The 21013-nt window shown below is 40.4% G+C and overlaps 1 pseudogene; it reads left to right on the top strand.

Annotated features, from left to right (window-relative positions):
- The first annotated feature begins 1414 nt into the window (after window positions 1-1414).
- On the top strand, window positions 1415-2211 carry LOC131218361 (small ribosomal subunit protein uS7m-like; annotated as a pseudogene).
- The last annotated feature ends 18802 nt before the right edge of the window (window positions 2212-21013 follow it).

Genomic DNA, 21013 nt, shown 5'->3' with positions numbered 1-21013 from the left:
TTCTCCAGAAGGTTGATTTTCATTTGTAATCTAATCTCTCTGCTCCCTTCTATCCCAAACAAAAAAGACCTTATTGCCCCCTAGCAGTTGAGGGAGAAAAATGAATTGTCAGTTCATCCACATTTGGATGGATTGATTGTGAATAAATGCACTATCTAATAGGCAATTCTAATAATAGTAGCGATCATCTATCAAACAAAGAAAGAATTTTCTATCAAACAAAGAGTTGAAGTATAGAAAGTGCAATCAAGTCCATAAATGAATGCATGCAATCCAATTAAGTCATCAAGTGACATACTTTGGTCAGTAATATCATGAATGAATGCAATCAAGTCCTTTTGCTCCCCTTTTTCCTCTCCAATTTTGTTATGCTACTTCAGAGAGAAGAAAGACAAAAGACTAGACTCTCCATCAAGATTCACCATCAAAGAGTTAATTCTTTCATTCACTATCGGTGAAGTATATACCACGTAAGTGCAATCAAGCCTGTCGCTGATTGTGCGGCTGCTGCTGGTTAGCTCTTAGATTTGCTTGGCCTGGCAGGTAAATGAGTGATTTCACACTTTAATTGAAAGATTGGGTCAGTATACTGAAGGATCACCGTAGAATTGATTGAAAAAAGTCAATAAGACACAATTGAAATATCACACATATAGATTCAAATAGCCTATTCAAGTCAATTCCGTGGGTTGGATTACTTCTTTTCTATTCACGATGATTCCACATTTCAAGCTTCATGAGGAAAGATCATATGTATAATGACTGCGATCAATGACCAAGTCGTCACTTTTATCTACATATAGAAATGAAGTGCAATCGAGCAAGAAGTATTGTATGTAGTACGATCAATCAAGCCTATCGCTGATTGCGTGGCCATTGATTGAACATTTTCTATTTTTCATTGAGATTGGGTTAGTGTTAAGTTAATAGTGCCTATCAGCTTGGATTAGATTTGTGCATCTTTCTTTCCTTTCTCCCATGCTTTCCATTGGTAAACAACCAACTAACCAGCTCTCATTTAGTTCTTCACTACTCGTACAGGATGGAGTCTCTTTCAGTCTGGAGGGATTCATTTTTTTCTCAATCAATAATGCTTCCGCACATCTTTCTCTTTGATGAAAACAGTCTTAATAGTACTCCATTGTCTACTACTATTACAAATCAATCTCAATCAACGACGAATCTTATCGATTCTAGTTTTCCATCATTTGGCACTCAGGGTTCTTCTAATGGGATTTTCAAAGATCATCCTAGTTTTAACCCTTCAAGTGAGCATATAGTAGAGCTGCAATCTGCTATACAAGAAAAATTAGGGGAGTTGGCTAATAAAGATGGATAGTCACGATCACGTAATATCAATTTCGAGGCCTCGTCATCGAAAGCGACTTCCAATTGCTCGGAAATTCTCAGCTATATGGGGGGCTTAGATGGTGAGCAAAAATAATTGATCAATAAGTTGGTCAACTTTCACATGATCGATGGTAAAAGAACAAGAGTTCGTGCTATTGTTTATCAAACTTTTCATCGCCCAGCTCGAAGTGAACGCGATGTAACCAAACTTATGGTTAACGCTGTAGAGAATATAAAGCCCATATGCGAAGTGGAAAAAGTAGGAGTCGCAGGTACTATTTATGATGTCCCTGGCATTGTAGCCGGGGATCATCAATAAACCTTAGCTATTCATTGGATCCTTGTAACAGCTTTCAAATGACGTATAAGCTACAGGAAAAGCAGCTTAGTGAAATGTTCATTTACTGAGATACTGGATGCTTACCGAAAGAGGGAAATTGCACATCAAAAAAGGGAGAATCTTCATGGACTAACTTCCACCAATCGAAGTTTCACGCATTTCAGATGGTGGTAAAGTGAGACCACATAAAGAGCTCTTCCTCATTTAGTTAGATTATTCAATAAGATATTACATGACCCTTTTCCTTTTCGAATCTGCAGTATGAAAACCGGCAATTAGCTTACAAAAGAACGATATAACAAAGATGTTGAAAACATCAAGGCCTCTATTAAAGAGGTGGATAAAATAGTGGTGGACAATCTGAATTCCACCTCCTCTGTTCATAAAAAAACAATGTATAGAAATATTCTTCCTAGAATTCCTACAAATCGTGGAAGAAAATCAAACTGATAAAAAGAGAGCTTTAAAAAATGCAGCTTTTGAATCACATTCATAAACCCCGTAAGGGGGATTCTTCTCCTCTCTCATTCTCTATCGAGAGTCTAATCGATAAATACTGTCAGGAGTAGGAGAGAGAGTAACCAGTCTTTTTTTATTTATTAAATATGCTGATCCAGAGACTTTGTCTAAAAGTCTGTGTCCTCCGCTGTTGCTAGTCAGTTGCTTTTGCAACTGACCTCGGACGTTCGATGAACTCTACTTGTTTCGGTGAGTAGAAGTAGAGGGAGACAACCCATTTATGATTCCAGCTGAGAAGACCAAGAAAAGGAAGGATCAAGAATGTCATATATCTCAGGAGCTAGATCAATTCTCAATAAACAAGTCAGAATTGCCTCAACAAAAATGGATGGAATTGGACCTAAAAAAGCCATTCAGGTTCATTATCGATTAGGTATCAGTGGGAACATCAAGATGAATGAGTTAACTAAGTATTAGATCAACCAAATTGAACAAATGATAGGTCAAGATCAATTTGTTCATTGGGAATTGAAGAGGGGAGAACGAGTAGACATCGAATGATTAATTTTTATTTCTCGTTATCATGGAATTCGTCATCAAGATGGATTGCCCTTACACGGTCAACGAACTCATATTAATGCAAGGACTTTTCATAAGCAAATTTGAAAATGAAAGAAGGCTACTGAAAGCCCTTGGTACTTGTCTGATCAATCACACTGATAGCTTTAATAGTTCACTAAAATTCTTTTTAGTTTTTTTCTTGGTCTTTCACCATTTACTAATCACGTATACATATAGTAGGCCTCCTTCGCCACTCCACTAGCGGTTCGGCTTGGTCTCACTCCCTTCACCCGCCTATCATATAAGCTTAGCTTCGTCCTAGAAGTGACTGCTTCCACCTCTCTAGGCTTCGCTATCGCTCATGGCTGGTATATGATCTCTCTATGTAGTGGTCGGCCTTTGACGAACATTGCCAGAAGTGACTAGTCACTTCCCGAATGCCTCTTGACTATAGTATGGTCTAGTCTTTCCAATGCGTCCTTCCTTGCCGCCGCTACTAGGAGAGTCAACAACATCACTTTCATTCTAGAAACGGTAGCTTTTGTGCCCTTCCTACCTGCTTAAATTGATGTGAATGATCGTGACAGCTCTTCAAATCCTTTGAAGTCTGATTAGATATGTCACTGAAACAAAGTTCTTCTGTTCTATCTCTACTTTCTTTTTAGATTCCGAGGATGAGTCGGCCGATCCTAACTAACATCATTTATGAGGAGCCGGATGACGAGGCCTCCTACTCAGTTAAAGATGTCTCCGACGCGACTATCCTGGCAAGAATAATGTCATTCTATTTGGATTTTTTGGATGGACAAAAGAGATATGCTTTCTATCAGTCTCAAGCAGATACTGCCCCCCCATACTCCCATAGTCCTCTTACCGAGGAATATAAAGGGAGGACTCGAGGCTAGAGCAAGTTGGGTTGGGGTATAAAGCCATAAGCACGGTGGGGGGTGACATAGGATGTGCTCGTATGTTTCATATAAGGGGTATGAGATGGTTGTTGATTGTTGGGAACTTTCACTCCTCTATATTTGAAATATGCCTCTCTAGGAGCATTACGATCTGCAGCTCAAATGGTCCCTTATGAAGTCTCTATTAGTCTTATTCTTATTGTGTGCCTTGTGAGCACGTTTGGATCTGCCAAGGCAATCGCTCGGATCTTCCCCTAACCCAACCTAGGAACGGACCGGAGGGAACCATAGCATGGGGAATGTCCGTGTCTCGTCGCAAGGCTCTTTTTGAGTTATGGGTCATAGGGTGGGCTTTGGGCGGGCAGTGCAATCTGGGGCATAAGGGTCCTAGTACTATCCAGGTGTGAAGAACCCCGGAGGTCACTGCAATGAGCAAAAATGTCACTCACCGGCCTAAATGATGAGCAAACACTCGAATGTGAGAGCAAGGGATCACCCAACGAATGGACGAGCTCCAATGGAGGGAGAAGAGAGGTAGGTAGGAACCATGCTGTTAGAGAAGTAGCAGTCTGAATCTTTTCTGAACTATAAGAATAACTAACTAAGCCATGCTGTAAGGGGGGCATTCTCCACACAGGACGGGGCCAAGCCCAGTATGGGTGACAGATCAGCCATTAGAGTACTCCGGGATATACACTAGGGAAATAAATGTTGAGCATACAACGATGCCGCCCATTTTCATTTCATGGAAGTCCTCGACAGAGGAAAGGGCTGTAGGTGATGGTGCGTTCTGCTTCTTATTTAGAGAGGGGCACAAAAATCGTTCCTATGGGGTCGTGTGTGGCAGTTGATATAGATGAATAAAGGCGGGCTGCTTGAACGGGATCTGTTCTCTTAATAGGCAGTAAAGATGAATAGGAAAGGGGGCTGAGCTGACTGATGAGTGCCTTTTTAGTCAATAGAAAAAAGGTCTTATGTGGAGCTAACATGGCTGGTTACAAGTATAGCCAAATCAAGATGAGACGGGACAGATGGTCAGAGGCCGCAGCGGGACTACCAGAGGAAAATCCGCCCTTGCTAGCTAACATAGATATCTATTCCCAGATAGCAGTAGTCTCTATTAAAATCTCTTCCCGACCAAGCCAGGCTGAATCAGGCCACCACGTCGGGGTGAGAATGGCTCAGCCCACATGCATCATTTGATGAAAGAACTCCAGTCACCTCCTCGAAGTGGCTTGTCAACCACCAGACCGTAGCTCCTCACCAAATGCCCTTGGGTTGGGGCAACACGACACATGAGTACTTCGCTCCAGGACCCCACCCCCTCGAGAGCAGGATACCGGCCTAGATGGAGCTGGGAGCCAACCTATACTTTCCTTGGGCTTGCCTTACCCCATCATCTAAATAGACAGGAAGGCGCCGAAAAGGAACCATCCCAGCCTATTCCAGAAAGCTTTGCTTGGTAGGCGCTGCCTACTCACTCAGACAATGCTCTGAACACGAAAGTTTATAGTTCAGCCCCCTCTTCTTCTCCCATGCTGAGTCACAAGCAGTGCCTTGGAAAGCACAGATGAGCCAGATGCAGGGAAACTTGCACGTGTGGTTCTGGCCGGGGACCTCGGTATACTGTACTAATATGTGTAGGTCCTCGTAATTCGAGTAAGATTGTCTTGGCGGAAAAGCAGATATGGTCCGGTATTCCCTTGTTCCCCGTATTGGTTATGTTCCTCATTCCTCGTCTAGCAAAAACTAATCGAGCTCCGTCTGATCTCCCAGAAGCGAAAGCTGAATCAGTTGTCGGATATAATGTAGAATATGTGCGGGATGCGATCCTTAATAGTTCACTGTTGGTGGAAGCCAATGTCCCGGGGTCTTGGGGACTCATTCTGACTGAAACAAGGGGTGAGTCTTTACTAACTTCAAAATTCAAAGATTTTAGGGAAGGAAAAAGAGAGGTAGGGTACTCTTAATTCTTCATTCGAAACTAATGAATGTCGTGTTAGAGGTTTCTTCCTTGTTATAAAAAAGGGGAGGAGTTGGGTAAAGCAAACTCCCTCCTTGGATGAGCACGGGGCTTAGTCAAGTAGAACCAGGTTACGCCGCTTGATGCTCCGATCAAAAGCAAATTAGTGGGGCCATGCCAATTTGACAGAATATGCGTTAAAAAGGTCAATCCCTCCCTTAAAAAAAATCGGGTTGAACTTCTAAAAAGAAGCCTGCCCATTTCCATAGAACAATATCGTAGCAACATAGATCTAAGTGGTAATATTGGATCTTGGGGAACCATCACAAGTACAGCTGACCTACCTATATTTGAACAAGAATGCCGTGTCGTCCAGTGGAGCTTAGAAGAAGGTGACTCGGCAAACAGTTTACTCCTTTTCAATAGAAAGGAATATTCAAACCAACCCAGCTAGCTGGTCAATCTCAAAGATCTTATCGGCCAGCAAACTGGAGACGGACGACCACGGTCCCGACCGTCACCAGCACTGGAGGTTTCTAATCAATGAACCCCTGAAACCCCCTTTCTTTTCTGACCAAGCCGGAACAAACCGTCATGGTCATGACATGTTGTTGATATTGATTGAGTTGGAGGGACTTTCGCTGACTTAATCTGAAAGTGCCCTGGTTTGTAAATTAGCGTGAGTGTTGAGTCAGACAGACTACAGAGCCTCATAGGAAAATCAATTCAAGTGTCTACTTCAACCGGGATGTGTACAAGCTCGCCTCGGTTAAATCAAAGCCTCACATACCATGTCCCAAAACACCAGGTATATAAAACCCTTAAAACAAACCAGAACATCATACGGTTTTAAAGTTAAGAAAACTTTTTTCAAAATTAGAAAATTCTCTAAGTTTTCTTGCTTTGTCGATTTTATCGATACACTTCTCGATCGAATCGACTTGTGCCGTCGATGTCCTCGATGCTTAAATGATATCATCAAAATGAGGACAAAATATGTCCAACAACACATACTCATGTGGACTGATTTATCGATGTATCGATATACCTATCAATATCATTGATATTTGAATCTCAAGTCCATCGAAGGTAACTCGATAATATCGACAGAAAAATCTTTAGAGCCCCTATTTTTACTTAAGAAAATCACATGTGCATCGATATATTGAAGTCATTCTCGATACCATTCAAGTTCAAATCTCGATGATATCGGAAGGCTCTTGATGTTATCGGTCATGGGCGCTTAAGTTCTCCAGCAATTATTTTAGGATTGATTATCTGTAATCGAGGGGCACTTGATAGAATCGATATTCAAATATAGATGATATCGGTACGGTTTCGATGGCATCGAACAGGGACAGAAACTATCCAGCAAGCTTAAATAAAAATCTTTTGGATTTATCGATGCCTCAACACTATATCGATATCATCGACGTTCAAATTACGATGATCTCAAAGGTCCCTCGATCATTCTTGTAAACCTGAAATATTCAAAGCAAGTCTCTCTCATTTTCAAGTGTCGATGAATCGATCCTCTCATCGATGATATCGAAGTTCAAAATCCGATGACATCGATATTCCCTCGACCAGCTGGTAAAAAGTTTTAAAAGCGTATGACATTTGAGTTTGTGTCATCGAGCAACCAGTCGATGCAATCGAGAGTATATGCTCAATGATATCGACCCCGCTCGATGATATCGAACTCTGTCATAAATGTGACCGTTGTATATCCGTTGAAACCTTTTGTCTATATAAAGAGAGCTTGTCTATTGTTGTTGGTAGAGAAAGAAGAGAGTGCTTTTGAGTGCTTTACCTTAGATCATATACCCAAAGCCCTTTCTCTCACGGGCGTTCATCCTCTAATCCACCCTCATCATTGATATTCAATAAAGTGGATTGGGGAATGAACTTCCGCATTCAAGGATCCTCCAGCTACTACCTTAATGGCAAATCATTAAGCTGGGATGCCTTGAATGCATAGATGATTGGAATCGCCCTATCATCCTAATAGGAAAATATTTGGAGAGTAGGATTCCATCATAACCTTGACCCAACCCGTCGCCATATCTCGGTACATCTTTTGAGTTGCGGATCAAGGAAGTAGGAGACTCTTCATCAATAAAGGAGGAGATCTTCATCAACAAGCTGAATAGGACTCATCCACTTATCTGTAAGTAACTAGAGTTCAGAGGACCCTTTGATCATTCCTCTGTAGGATTGGGTCTAAGGTGTTTCTCACCCTTACAAGCCCTCGAAGGAGGCCTCCGGCGGGAGTGTATGTGGTGGGTGCGTTGTGTGGAATCTTGCTCTATGGAGAGCATAAACATTTAGTTGAAGGTGAACCTATCTAAAACCTTAGGTTAGAGGTGAACCATGTGAAACCTCGGTTAGGGTCTTATAGAAGATCCTTGGCTAGTGTGCCTAAAAGTGGGTGCGTCGTTTTGACCCTTACTCGTGTGAGCATAAATAGCTAGCCTCAGTGTAGGTTGTAAAGGTTGAAGGTGAACCTGATTTAAAACCTTAGGTTTGAGGTGAACCGCTATGAAACATCCTTAGTGAAATTCGGTACATTCAAGGGCTGAGTGCGATTACCAGGAATGGAGTAGACAAGTAGTCGAACCACTATAAAAATGACTGTATTTGAGATTGCTATTCATTTATCTATGTGATTTGCTTTAATATTTTCATATTTGAATATCTGTGATCACACCTCACACACTTACACAGTCATATCCATCATAAACTAGTTTGAATATTGTTTACATCTTAAATAGTTTGTGATTGGATCCACTACTTGGCTTGGAAGCCAGTAGAGTTACTTTTGAGTAATCCTAATATGTGTCTGTTGTTAGGATTAGTGTAATAGGATTTTAAATAAACCATAAAACTTTAAAAATTCCTATTCACCCCCCTCTAGGACATATTGACATATTTGTACTTCGACTAAAGTAGTCTTCACCGCTATTTCAATTGGTATCAGAGTAGGTCTCTCTTTAGGGGCTTCACCGCCTAGAGAGTGATCTTGACTAAAGTTGAGAATATGGCCAAAGCAGAGGGCTCATCGGTCACTAGACCTCCAGCGTTTAATAAATTAAATTATGCATACTGGAAGGCTAGGATGCACTACTTTCTGAGATCTTTAGATCATGATGTTTGGGATATAGTTGAAAGTGGATATGTGCCACCATCTGAACAAGTTCTACTTGTTAGTGGCACAACCATCACAAAATCCAAACCCAAAGAAAAGTGGACGGCGTTCGATAAAGAAAAACAGATTGCTGAAGCTAAAGCTATGAACGTCATCTACTGTGCCGTGTCCCAAGATATTTTCAATCAAATAAGTATTTGTGGGACATCCAAAGAAGCATGGGATCTATTGAAAACAACCCACGAAGGCACAAGAACTGTGAAGAGAACTAAACTTCAACTCCTGACTTCATAGTTTGAAAGTCTTAGAATGGAAGAGCATGAGACCTTTATGGAGTTTTTCACAAAGTTGAATATCATTTGCAACTCCATGGGTGGATTGGGAGAAAAGGTTCCGGTGCCTAAACTCTGCAGGAAAATACTGAGATCACTACTGAAACGGTTTAATCCCAAAGTAACAACTATTGAAGTGTAGGAATATTGATGAAATGAAAGTAGAAGAACTGGTAGGTTCCCTACAAACTTTTGAACTACACTTCAAACAAACCCAAAAATCTAAAAATACTGTCTTAAAAACTTCAAAGAAAACAACAAATGAAGACAGTGGAAGTGAAAAAGAAGATGAAGATGAGGAAGTCGCTTGATGGCATAAAGATTGAGAAATTTCTTTCAGAAGAATCGTGGTCATCCATCTAGAGGAAAGTGGGTAGACAACAAACCTTCTACAGGAAAATTTGGTAAAAAGACTAAAGAAACATAATGTTATGCTTGTTAGAAGTATGGACATCTGTTTACCGAATGCCCAAACAGAAAAACTAAGGGCAAAGTAATGGCTGCCACATGGGATGATACAGAAGAGTCAAACTCAGAATCTAGTGACTCAGAGAGTGATGGAGATCAGAAATCCTTGAAAATTCTTATGGTCTCCACTACTCTAATCATCCTTGGTAAATCTGAGAACGAGATAGAACAGCAAGCCACTGAATCATTTCTGTCTAATAATGAGGAAATTGAAAAGAAAGACGAAGAAGAACAAAATAAGCTACAAGATGCCTATAATAAACTTTATATCCATAGCATCAAAGTGGTTAAAAGACTTGGAATATCTGAGGACAAAAAGGAATTACTGCAAAAAGATATGGATAAAACTCTAGAAATTAATACACATCTAATAAATGATTTCCAGCAATATCACTCAGACAATGATAGACTTGAGAGAATTAACTCCTTCCTTAAATCCGAGTCCAAAAAACTAAACAAATAGGTTAAGCAATTAAAAGAAAAAAATATGCTCCTTCAAAATGAAAATCATACACTCCTGTTTGATCTAGAAAAGTCTAGAAAAATTGCCAAACTAAACTGTACGTTTTCCCAGAGTGGTGAGAAGCTAGAAAAACTTTTAGGTATGGGAAAATCTGGAAATAACAAAAATGGCTTAGGGTATGAGAAAGTTAGAGCAAAAACTGGGTATAGAACACAAATACTTGAAAAATCTGATGCATCCAGTAGCAATACAGAAACTAATCAAGTAATTGAATCAAATGAGAAAACTAAATCTACTATAAGTAAGAATCCTGTCACAAAGTGGGTTATTAAAAAAAGAAAAATTTTCTTGCCACTCACTCAAATCACTTAATAGGCAATAACACTAAGTGGTACCTAGACAGTGGTTGCTCAAGACATGTCACAGGTGATAAGTCCCTTCTTTCAAACAATAAAAATCTTTTTAATGGGACAGTCACCTACGGAGATGGAACCACTGCTAAAGTAATTAGACAAGGAATCATAAAAGGGATTAATTTGCTCAAAAATGAGAATGCTTTCTACATAAAAGGTTTGGCACATAATCTCCTAAGCATATCTCAAATTTGTGATAATGGGCATGCGGTCAAATTCAACAAACAAGAATGCAAAATCCTAAACCAATCAAGAAAATCTATAATGAAGGGTTATCGCACAAACAACCACTACTACATTATTAGAGGCAAAGAAAGGAATGATGCCTAAAATTATTGAGCACGGAAAAACAAGTCCAGATCATGCATCTAGATATGGATATTTGCCGAAATGATGCAATTTTTGTTGAGCTCTAAATGATATATCTGAGGTTTCCCACCTCAATCTTTTATATATAAACATTCAAATGTTTATAATTTTGATATGTGCATTGAATGTACAAAATTTTGCTATATATACTGTTGATACATAGATATACTTATAGTATGCAATGAAGATTGTCTAAATGCTGAAAACTAAAAACATTCACTTTTAAGACACCCATCGATAATTCGAGTAAACAGTTCGATTGCATTGACCTAGAATCGATACCATCAATGATCCCTCGAGAAGCTAAATCGTCGGGACGGTTGAACTTCCTTCTAATCTTCATTGAAAATATCAATAAGGAACCCCGATGTCATCAACATGATGGTCGATGATATCGATGGTTACTGGAAAATTAAAGACAAAAGAATGGAAAAAGAGACTCACTAGTTGATCTGGGAATATGATCATAATTCTCAGAACAAGCTTCCCTTCAAACAAAGATGTCTAAAAATCTGGTTCTTCCACAACAACCCTCAATAAAAAGCAAGAAAGGAAAGAATTAAGCAACTGGCTCATCTCCACTTTTCTACTTGAACCTTGTAGCAGAAAGGTCAGTTCAGAGGAAGAGCATTACACCTTTTGGAATCATCAACCTCTTCAAATTGATTGGATGGGGGAATATCATGAATTTTGGTGGAGGATTTCAGCATAATCTGTTGCATTAGTTTTTGAGTCTAATATACAATGTTGAAAATAATCCTCCAAATGTTTCAGTAGCTGTCACAAATTAGACTAAGCACATCACTCCTAGACTGATAAGCCAATTGATTGGGGTAGAGGTCACTAGAATACCTGCATCAGAATGAAATATGAATGGTCTTGGTGTATGGGGTGAAGTTACTCGAGCACTGTGTGATGGTGTTACTATACCGAGGAATGCAAAGAATATCCTTCATGCTAAATATCTCAATCCTGCTTACAAATTCTTCACAGCATTTCAACACAAATGTCTATCCCTGTGAAGTCTCTGGCAACATGCTTTCTCCATACATGCTAAAATGTCTTGTATGAAGTTCATCTCGGTATTCACATCTGCCTACCCACTCTTATTCTACAATAATTAATTCGGGTGTCCTCAGATGAATCCATCATTGCACTTCCATTCCCATGTCTTATATCCAAGTTATCTCAACAATTTAGGCTTCCTCCTACTAATGATCTCCCACACCCATGTGCATGGTTTAATCATAAAGACATCTGCAATATCATTGCCAAAGTGCCTCGTAAGGGAAAAATCGATTCAAGCTCAGATAAAGGCTATCCTGTGCACAACCCCGTCTTTATTGAGAACATTCAGGGTGTTCTCGAACAAGATACTATCCAGGATCTGCTTAAGAGACAATCCTACATCATGAACAAGCTGGATGACTGTGAAGCCTGTCTGTTGGAGATCAAAACCATGCTGGTAACTCAGAAACATGCTACTCAACAAATTCTCGATGCCTTACCAGTACAGTAAAGGTTTTTTATTATCTAACGTATAACCAATGCATCACACACCTGGAGTATCCCTGAAATGTGAAGGGCATAAAATGTCTTTTTAAATGCTCTTCACTCATATATATGTGTGTTATGCATTACTAATCCACCAAGTGTGAATAGTTTTTGTTGATATCCTCGAAGTAAAGAATATACTTCGGTGTTAGGGGCCCGTGAAGTTTACTGTTGTCTAGGGCAGTATATCTATATGCTTTTGGATATTTATGTTTTCGGCTAGTTTGGATATGGCTGAATATAATTATAGTTTTACTGCCATGACTATGAGTTTAGATCCCCTGGTTCATCGAGGCTCTGACATGGAATGCATGTGATTTTAATGATTATTCTATCTACTTCTATCACTGCTCTATGTGATCTACTATGCATATATAATTACTACAAATGATGTTTGATTAATTAATTGTTTGACCATTATACATCTATCTGATATATGCATATTCCATGAATATTGGTTCACCCACATGTCTTTAAACTTCAATCAATATCAACTACTACACCTTTGCAAATGACTGGCAAAAAGGGGGAGAACAGTTAAACACCCCGAACGCGAAATTGTATATCTGCTTGAATGGTGTTGCAGGTGTTAGGGGGAGCAGCTACATCAAGATAGGCCGAGTTTGCAATTAGGGGGAGCAGATACTGGGTTGTGTACATTGTTTCACTAGAAATTGTAAAATTGTGTAAAATGCATGTACACACAATTTAGGATGTGGTTGTCTAGATACTGGTCTAGGGTGTTTTGGTATTTTGTCACATAATTGACAAAGGGGGAGATTGAAAGTACCCTAGTTTGTCAATTAGCGTGAGTGTTGAGTCGGACAGACTACAGAGCCTCATAGGAAAATCAATTCAAGCATCTGCTTCAACCGGGATATGTGCAAGCTCACCTCAGGTTAATTAAAGCCCCACATCTCATGTCCCAAAACACTAGGTATATAAAATACTTAAAACAAACTAGACATCATATGGTTTTAAGTTGAGAAAACTTTTTTCAAAATTAGAAAATTCTCTAAGTTCTCTTGATTTGTCGATTTTATCGATACACTTCTCGATCGAATCAACTTATGCTGTCGATGTCCTCGTTACTTAAACGATATCATTAAAATGAGGACAAAATATCTCCAGCAACCACATACTCATCTGGACTGATTTATTGATGTATCGATATACCTATCGATATCATCTATATTTAAATCTCGAGTCCATCGAAGGTGACTCGATAATATCGACAGATAGATCTCCAGTGCCCCTGTTTTTACTTAAGAAAATCACATGTACATCGATATATCAAAGTCATTCTCGATACCATCGAAGTTCAAATCTCGATGATATCGGAAGCCTCTCGATGTTATTGGTCATTGGCGCCTAAGTTCTCCAGCAATTATTTCAAGATTGATTATCTGCGATCGAGGGGCACTCAATAAAATCGATATTCAAATATCAATGATATCGGTACAGTTTCGATGACATCGAATAGGGATAGAAACTATCCAGCAAGCTTAAATGAAAATCCTTTGGATTTATCGATGCCTCGACACTCTATCGATATCATCGACAAGGTCCCTCAATTATTCTTATAAATCTGAAATATTTCATAGCAAGTCTCTCTCATTTTCAAGTGTCAATGAATTGATCCTCTCATTGATGATATCGTAGTTCGAAATCCGATGGCATCGATACGTGTTTCAATTCCCTCAACCAGCTAGCAAAAATTTTCAAAAGCGTATGACATTTGAGTTTATGTCATCGAGCAACCAGTCGATGCAATCAAGAGTATACGCTCGATGATATCGCCCTCGCTCGATGATATCGAACTCTGTCATAAATGTGACTATTTTATATTCGTTGGACCCTTTTGCTTATATAAAGAGAGCTTGTCTATTGTTGCTAGTAGAGAAAGAAGAGATTACTTTTGAGTGTTTTACCTTAGATCATATACCCAAAGCCCTTTCTCTTAAGGGAGTTCATCCTCCAATCTACCCTCATCATTGATATTCAATAGAGTGGATTGGGGAATGAACTTCCTCATTCAAGGAGCCTCCAGTTGCTACCTTAATGGAAAATCATTAAGTTGGGATGCCTTGAATGCATAGATGATTAGAATTGCTCTATCTTCCTAATAGGAAAACATTTAGAGAGTAGGATTCCATCATAACCTTGACCCAACCCGTCGCCATATATTGGTATATCTTTTGAGTTGCGGATCAAGGAAGTAGAAGATTCCTCATCAACAAAGGAGGAGATCTTCATCAACGAGCTGAATAAGACTCATCCACTTATCTTTAAGTACTAGAGTCTAGAGGACCCTTTGATCATTCTTCTGTAGGATTAGGTCTAAGGTGTTTCTCACCCTTGCAATCCCTCGAAGGAGGCCTTCGGTGGGAGTGTACGTGGTATGGACCCTTGCTTTATAGAGAGCATAAACATTCAGTTAAAGGTGAACCTGTCTAAAACCTTAGGTTAGAGGTGAAACATGTGAAACCTCAGTTACGGTCTTATGGAAGATCCTTGGCCAGTGTGCCTAAAAGTGGGTGCGTCATGTTGACCCTTACTCGTGAGAGCATAAACAGCCAGCCTTAGTGTAGGTTGTAAAGGTTGAAGGTGAACCTAATTTAAAACCATAAGTTTGAGGTGAACCGATGTGAAACCTCCTTAGTGAAATCCGATACACTCAAGGGTTGAGTGCGGTTACCGGGAGTGAAGTAGACAAGTAGTCGAACCACTATAAAAATGACTATGTTTGAGATTGTTGTTCTTTTGTTTGCATGATTTACTTTAATATTTTCATATCTGAATATCTGTGACACACCTCACACACTTACACAGTCATATCCATCATAAACTAGTTTGAATATTGTTTACATCTTAAATAGTTTGTGATTGGATCCTCTACCTGGCTCGGAAGCCAGTAGAGTTTCTTTTGAGTAATCTTAATATGTGTTAATAGGATTTTAAATAAGCCATAAAACTTTAAAAAGTCCTATTCACCCCCCTCTAGGATATATTGACATATTCATACTTTGACTAAAGCGGTCTTCGCCACTATTTCAAAATCCATCCATCAAACTAGACCCCGGTAACCTTCGTAACCAAAGCGTCATAACAAAATTCAAAGGCTTTGGATTCTTAAGTAGTCGGGGGTAAGGAGGAGCACGTAGGAATGCCAACCACTACATAAGCTACTAGTAGCTGAGAGAAAGTGAGCAACAAGCAGCAAGCAGCAAGCAACTTCAAAAAAGCCGTTGTGCTCCCGCTGTCCCCCCCAGACTCCCCCAAGGCTCCCGTGTCTTCTAAAGAAGCGTCGGCTTCAAAGGCCATATTACAAAAAACTCACCTCAAGGGCTTCACGAAGCGAGCCCTTATCATGATAGGGAAAGCCGTAGTGCACCTTACTTACTTTAGATAAAGACTAGGACCCCGCTGAAAAATGTATGCGCAGCCGTTGCTTGTTGGCTTCAAAGCCTATTAGTAAAATGTGCATTGACCTTTGACGTAATAATCATTTTGAAGCTTCAAAATGCTTATTACTATAAATTGAGGCATGTCAGCCTTTAACTATATAAGCATTTTTTGGGGGGTGCGCTATCGTTTTTAAGCTGGCTGTTATAAGTAGTGCACTAGCGCACCTTCCCTCCTCTCACTACAGAAAGATTGAGCAGTATTTTCTTATGATGACCTAGTCGAGAGAGTACGAGACATTAGTATAAAAGATTGAGTGGGATCAATGAGGTTGGTTATAGTGACGGCCTGGCCTGAAGTGTGTGGCTTACGAAAAGGTAAGCGGTTAGGTTGACTTTGCCCCCTCTTTTTGGCTTTTTCTGAATCTTCCCATTTTGATTCTCTATGGGATCTCTGTTTCCTAGCCACTGATGGTTCCATTCAGTCCTCTTCCCAATGGGTATGGTATATGAACGTGAGAGCAGAGCAGGAAGTTCTAGCATGATGAAAGATTTTATTCCAAAAGGTCGAGTGAACTGCATGTGTCCTGCCTCCGGGAAGCCTATCGAATGAATGATTGAAGAAAGAAATGCACTGACTTTGTTCATAGTTCATTTTTCGACACACCTTTTAGCTCGTAGTGGAGCATTAAAAAAAGTAATTTTGCTCAGCGTCCATCTGCTGATTAGTTTTTGAAGGCACGCACGAGAAAGAGAAGGTGCTCCTATTTCATACTTTAGATATGCCTTAACATTGAACCATTGAAAGTGCATGCCCACTTCTGTTTCCTTACAATGAGCTTCCTTTAGGGGGTATTCTCCACAAACTGAGTGTTTCCAGAGATTGATTTTGTCCCCTGTTCCATCCACCCATGTGGTGATTAAATTCGATTCCATGTTTTAATCATTCCCATCCACTCGGCCGAGAAAGACTCATCTCCTATTTTTTGAGCCTATATAGTAATCTAGTCATCTTTAAAAGGTTTTTCTCTACCATTACCATTAAGCTATTTCCGCCCCCCTCCCTTCAATAATGGTCGAAGATGTTAGAGTTCTCCATTAAATTTGAGCTCCGAGCATTCGGCTGACACTCCCACCGTGACACCCGGTTAACAAACCGTTTTTAAGACTACCCTGTCGTTCCATAACAATTCTTTCATGATTGTATCTATACGCTCTTCCACCCCTGTCAAGGTTCTATCAAATATTTCCAGCACCACCTTTATAAGTTTGACTCTTCCAGGGAGCGATAGCCACCGTACCAATTGCTCCACTTCAATTCTCCTTTGTTGGATTTTCTCTATGACCGCATACCAGTCTTTCTTGCTTGTCTTTTTCCTGGAGACTTACTTGACTTTATATGAATAAATTTCACTCCTAGCTACACTGATGCCCATAATATCTTAGATTCTTCTCTGGGCTCTCTTCTCTTAAAGGAGCTTTTCCTTGAGTGAATTACTGCTCCAAAGGCTCTGCAGAACTGCTCTAGAATTTATTAAAGGCCCGTCAACTTCCTTGGATGATGCTTCCCCTACGTCTTTTGTGTCATCGGTGAAAAGCCAATGATTCATTGCTCTTGTAGTCGAGGCTAGAAGCATACCTTTGATCCCCCTTCTATTGAGTCATCTACCCAGGATTTCGGTAATCACCTTCCCTACTTCCGTGATTCTATCTTCAACCCTTCTCTTAGCCGTAATTTCCTTCAACCCAACCCCACCCTCTTCCAAATCTCTGCCCTGAGCATCCCGTATAACCGCTTCAGACTGCTCCAACTGATCACTCGCAGGACTAAAAACTATATGACCGCAAATAGAAATTCTCCATATGATAGGGCAACCAATGGAACCTTTACCAGTGGTTAAAAATATGTACACATCAAACCCAATCGACACCTTCTCCGACACCTACCTTCAAAGCCCCTTCCTCAATCATTCCGCTCCCATCCTGACCCAATCCCTCACATTTGAGCCCTATAACAGACACCAAAAATGACTCATTTTTGAAACATGCCCTACTTGTGGTGATAAATTCCCAACATCCTTACAACCGAATGCACCTTGGGCTAGAATAGAGGACCCCGGAACCAAAAACCTGGCATTAGAAGCATATTGAGCTCCACAAGAGGATTCCCCTCTCTGAAACGAACCCCAAATCCTCTGGGCCATAACCCCCTAAACCCCTGCCCCGCCATTAACGATCAAGGAAGCCACGTTATGAGAATCAGCCTTGTCCTAACGTCGTCCGAACGATGTACGAGTCCTGAAAACCCTCTGCTGCATACTGGAGACCTCCCCCCCTGATTTATGGCTTTGTACCGACACCGACAGAGACTCCTGTTCACATCGATATCTTTTAGATGACGCATGAATAATCAAATCCCCACTATACCCCTTTTTTTCCCAACAAATTCCCCCTAAACCCCCCGGCCGTCGGCTCGTGTATTCGTTCCAGCTAGTGGATAATCTGTCTGTCCTCCGGCAATGAGTGGAGTTGATGAACGTAGCTAGTATAGTTTATTATATGATATTCCAATTTTTTAGATTGACGTACCGTCGGGGAGATTCTCGTATAGTGGGGGCTCTTCTCTTAGGGTTTCGAGTTGGAACCTCTAGTGTAACGCCCTGGAATTCGGGGGTCGAGCATAACTCAGCTCCCGAGTTCCAAAACATCACTTATGCAACATATTTAATGATGGATGTATGTTGACTGTATTAGTGCATAAAACATAGAATAGATTAAGCCAAAACACAGATATGATTCAGGGATAAGTGAATAAAGCAAGCGGAAGACTTATAGTAAAATATGTGTACAAGTGTAAATCCCTGAATTACATATACAAGCTAGATCATTTAAAAGTGTTATTTGACAAAATTATAAGTATCAATTACATCATTTCAGTCCCAAAATAATCCTAGAAATCCCGCGCATCAGACCGAGGCTCGCTAGAACCCGTTTGAAAACTGCATATAGGAGAAGGCAGCCTCGTCGTCATCCAGCTCCCACTCTGCCTCAGAAGTCGCATCCACATCTGCAACATCAGAGCCTAAGACAGAGTCTGGTGGGTGTGTAACACCACCCCAGAAACGTGGGAGTGAGTGATCAACTCAGTGGAACAATAAGGCACTGGTTAACATGTTATCAGTTCATTCAAACAGTAATGATAAAGCAGGATAAGTAAATAAATCCTAAGCACTCTTGTTAATGCAGGTATGAATGCAATATGATGCGTGCCCTCTACACCCTCAGCGTCTTCATCTTACGTTACGCATGACATTGCCTCAAAGTGCGCCACATCTACAAAGCACATGCAAATGCGGTGCATGGATATGATTACCAAGTTGTTATTAGTCCAATTCATACAGCAAGATTGGGAAGCTAAGATACCTTCCTCATGTCACCATCCAAACAGTGATCCATTCTAGGGTCGTCAATCCTAGACATCTCATATGATCATATAGTTGAGGTCGTAGCAAAGGGCTCGTCAACAATCAATGCACGCCTTTCATGCCCTTACTACCACAGATCGGCTCGTCACCTCCTTGCGGTATCCAGGTATGCTCGAGGTCACTACAAAGGGCTCGTCACCAATCAATGTAGGCCGACAGCACGAATATAGTGTCCCATACCACCATAATCGGCTCACGAGTTAAGTTGCTCATTGGTCACTACGGGGAGGCTCGTCACCCCAGCGTAGGCCGACAGCTCGGCCACGGTGTCCCATACCACCATGTCCGGCTCATGAGTCTTAGCGGATCGAGTACCATAGTTAATAGGATTTCACTGGTAAGTTCGGTACCCTAGATTCAAGCAGTAGCGTTCATACATGGTTAACATACAACGGACAATCGGGTTAATTGACGAACTCGACTAGCACGAGCGCACGTTGAGTTGAACGATATAGAGTGCGCAAACACTCCGCGTGGCCAAATCACTGCCGCCAACTCTAATACGGCTCGGGTTCGTCTAATACGTCCCACGTGGCGAAAGCAATCTCAACCACGATTCATAGGGTCAATTACCGATTTCCTGGACTAAGGCATAGTCCCAAACACATTACACTACTACAGGTATTCATATGGAATGTAAAACAGTAATGGAACAATAATTCAAATCATGGTACATCATCACTTGAAGAATAACAAGTTAACATAAATGTAAGCATAGGAAATGCTTGAATTTAAATAACATGGAATGTAACTAGCATAAAGGAAATCATGCGCATCAATAGGAGTGTTGAGAATCACTTCTCAATGCCCGCAATAAGTGTAATAAGTTACACTTAGATCATTCATGCATTTCTACAAACACTTAGCATACATGGAAACAACATACATGACGTATGTTGGAATACATGCACTTAGACAATTCCTTTTACCAAGGAGTTGTCATACATGCATCTAGCATACATACATGACAAATAATCATGGCAAACACAAGTGCGTATTTTATACGTATACGGTACTTTATAAATACACTTAGAATACACAAATCTCAATATAGCACATGCATATCAGAAAAGCAATGTAAACATGACATTTGACATGTGAAATCTCATCCATAGCAAGAATAAATCACTAACTGGGATTGAAAGCCTTGAAAACCATAACCTATACACTTAAAGTCCGCACCTTAAGCCAGAAAAGAAACACTGACTGATTTAGACGAGTTGTCTTCGTCAACGGTGATAGAATACCCTAAAATAAAGATAGAAATGAGATACAACAACACCAAGACTAGTCTAAGCTCTATCACAGGTTAGGGTTAGGTTAACTTACCCCAAAGGAACTTAGAACCGTCAGAAGAACGATTCAAAGTGAAGGTTCAAAGATGAAGAAGAACAAGGAAGAAATCAAGATGATTCACCAACTTATCTCTCTCACTTTCTCTCTCTTTTCCACTCTCTTTCTAAGCTAGGGTTAGAGAAAATTCGTATGGAAATGAGAGCTAGGGTTTAAGGACTATATATAGGCCTTAAAATGATGGAAATAACCCCAGGGTCAAGGTATACTTAGGTTATAACCAAAGCACGCCTTTCTCGATCCAACGAAGCACTTCTGGTGGGCCTATAACCACGAAAGGTCGGACTTAAGCTCATTGACCATGGATCTAGGTCAAGCTGAGTTTTCATACCAACCGGCTCTTCAGATCAGCCGTGGCGGACCACACTCAATTCAACGGTCACGGAATCTCGATCAGGTCCATAAGCACTAGGATATGCCTGGGCCAACTATCCTGATCAGAG

This window comes from Magnolia sinica, chromosome 11 (assembly GCF_029962835.1).
Source record: "Magnolia sinica isolate HGM2019 chromosome 11, MsV1, whole genome shotgun sequence".
Classification (NCBI taxonomy): domain Eukaryota; kingdom Viridiplantae; phylum Streptophyta; class Magnoliopsida; order Magnoliales; family Magnoliaceae; genus Magnolia; species Magnolia sinica.
Note: the sequence above shows the minus strand (reverse complement) of the source record. Positions and strands in the feature narration are given on the sequence as shown.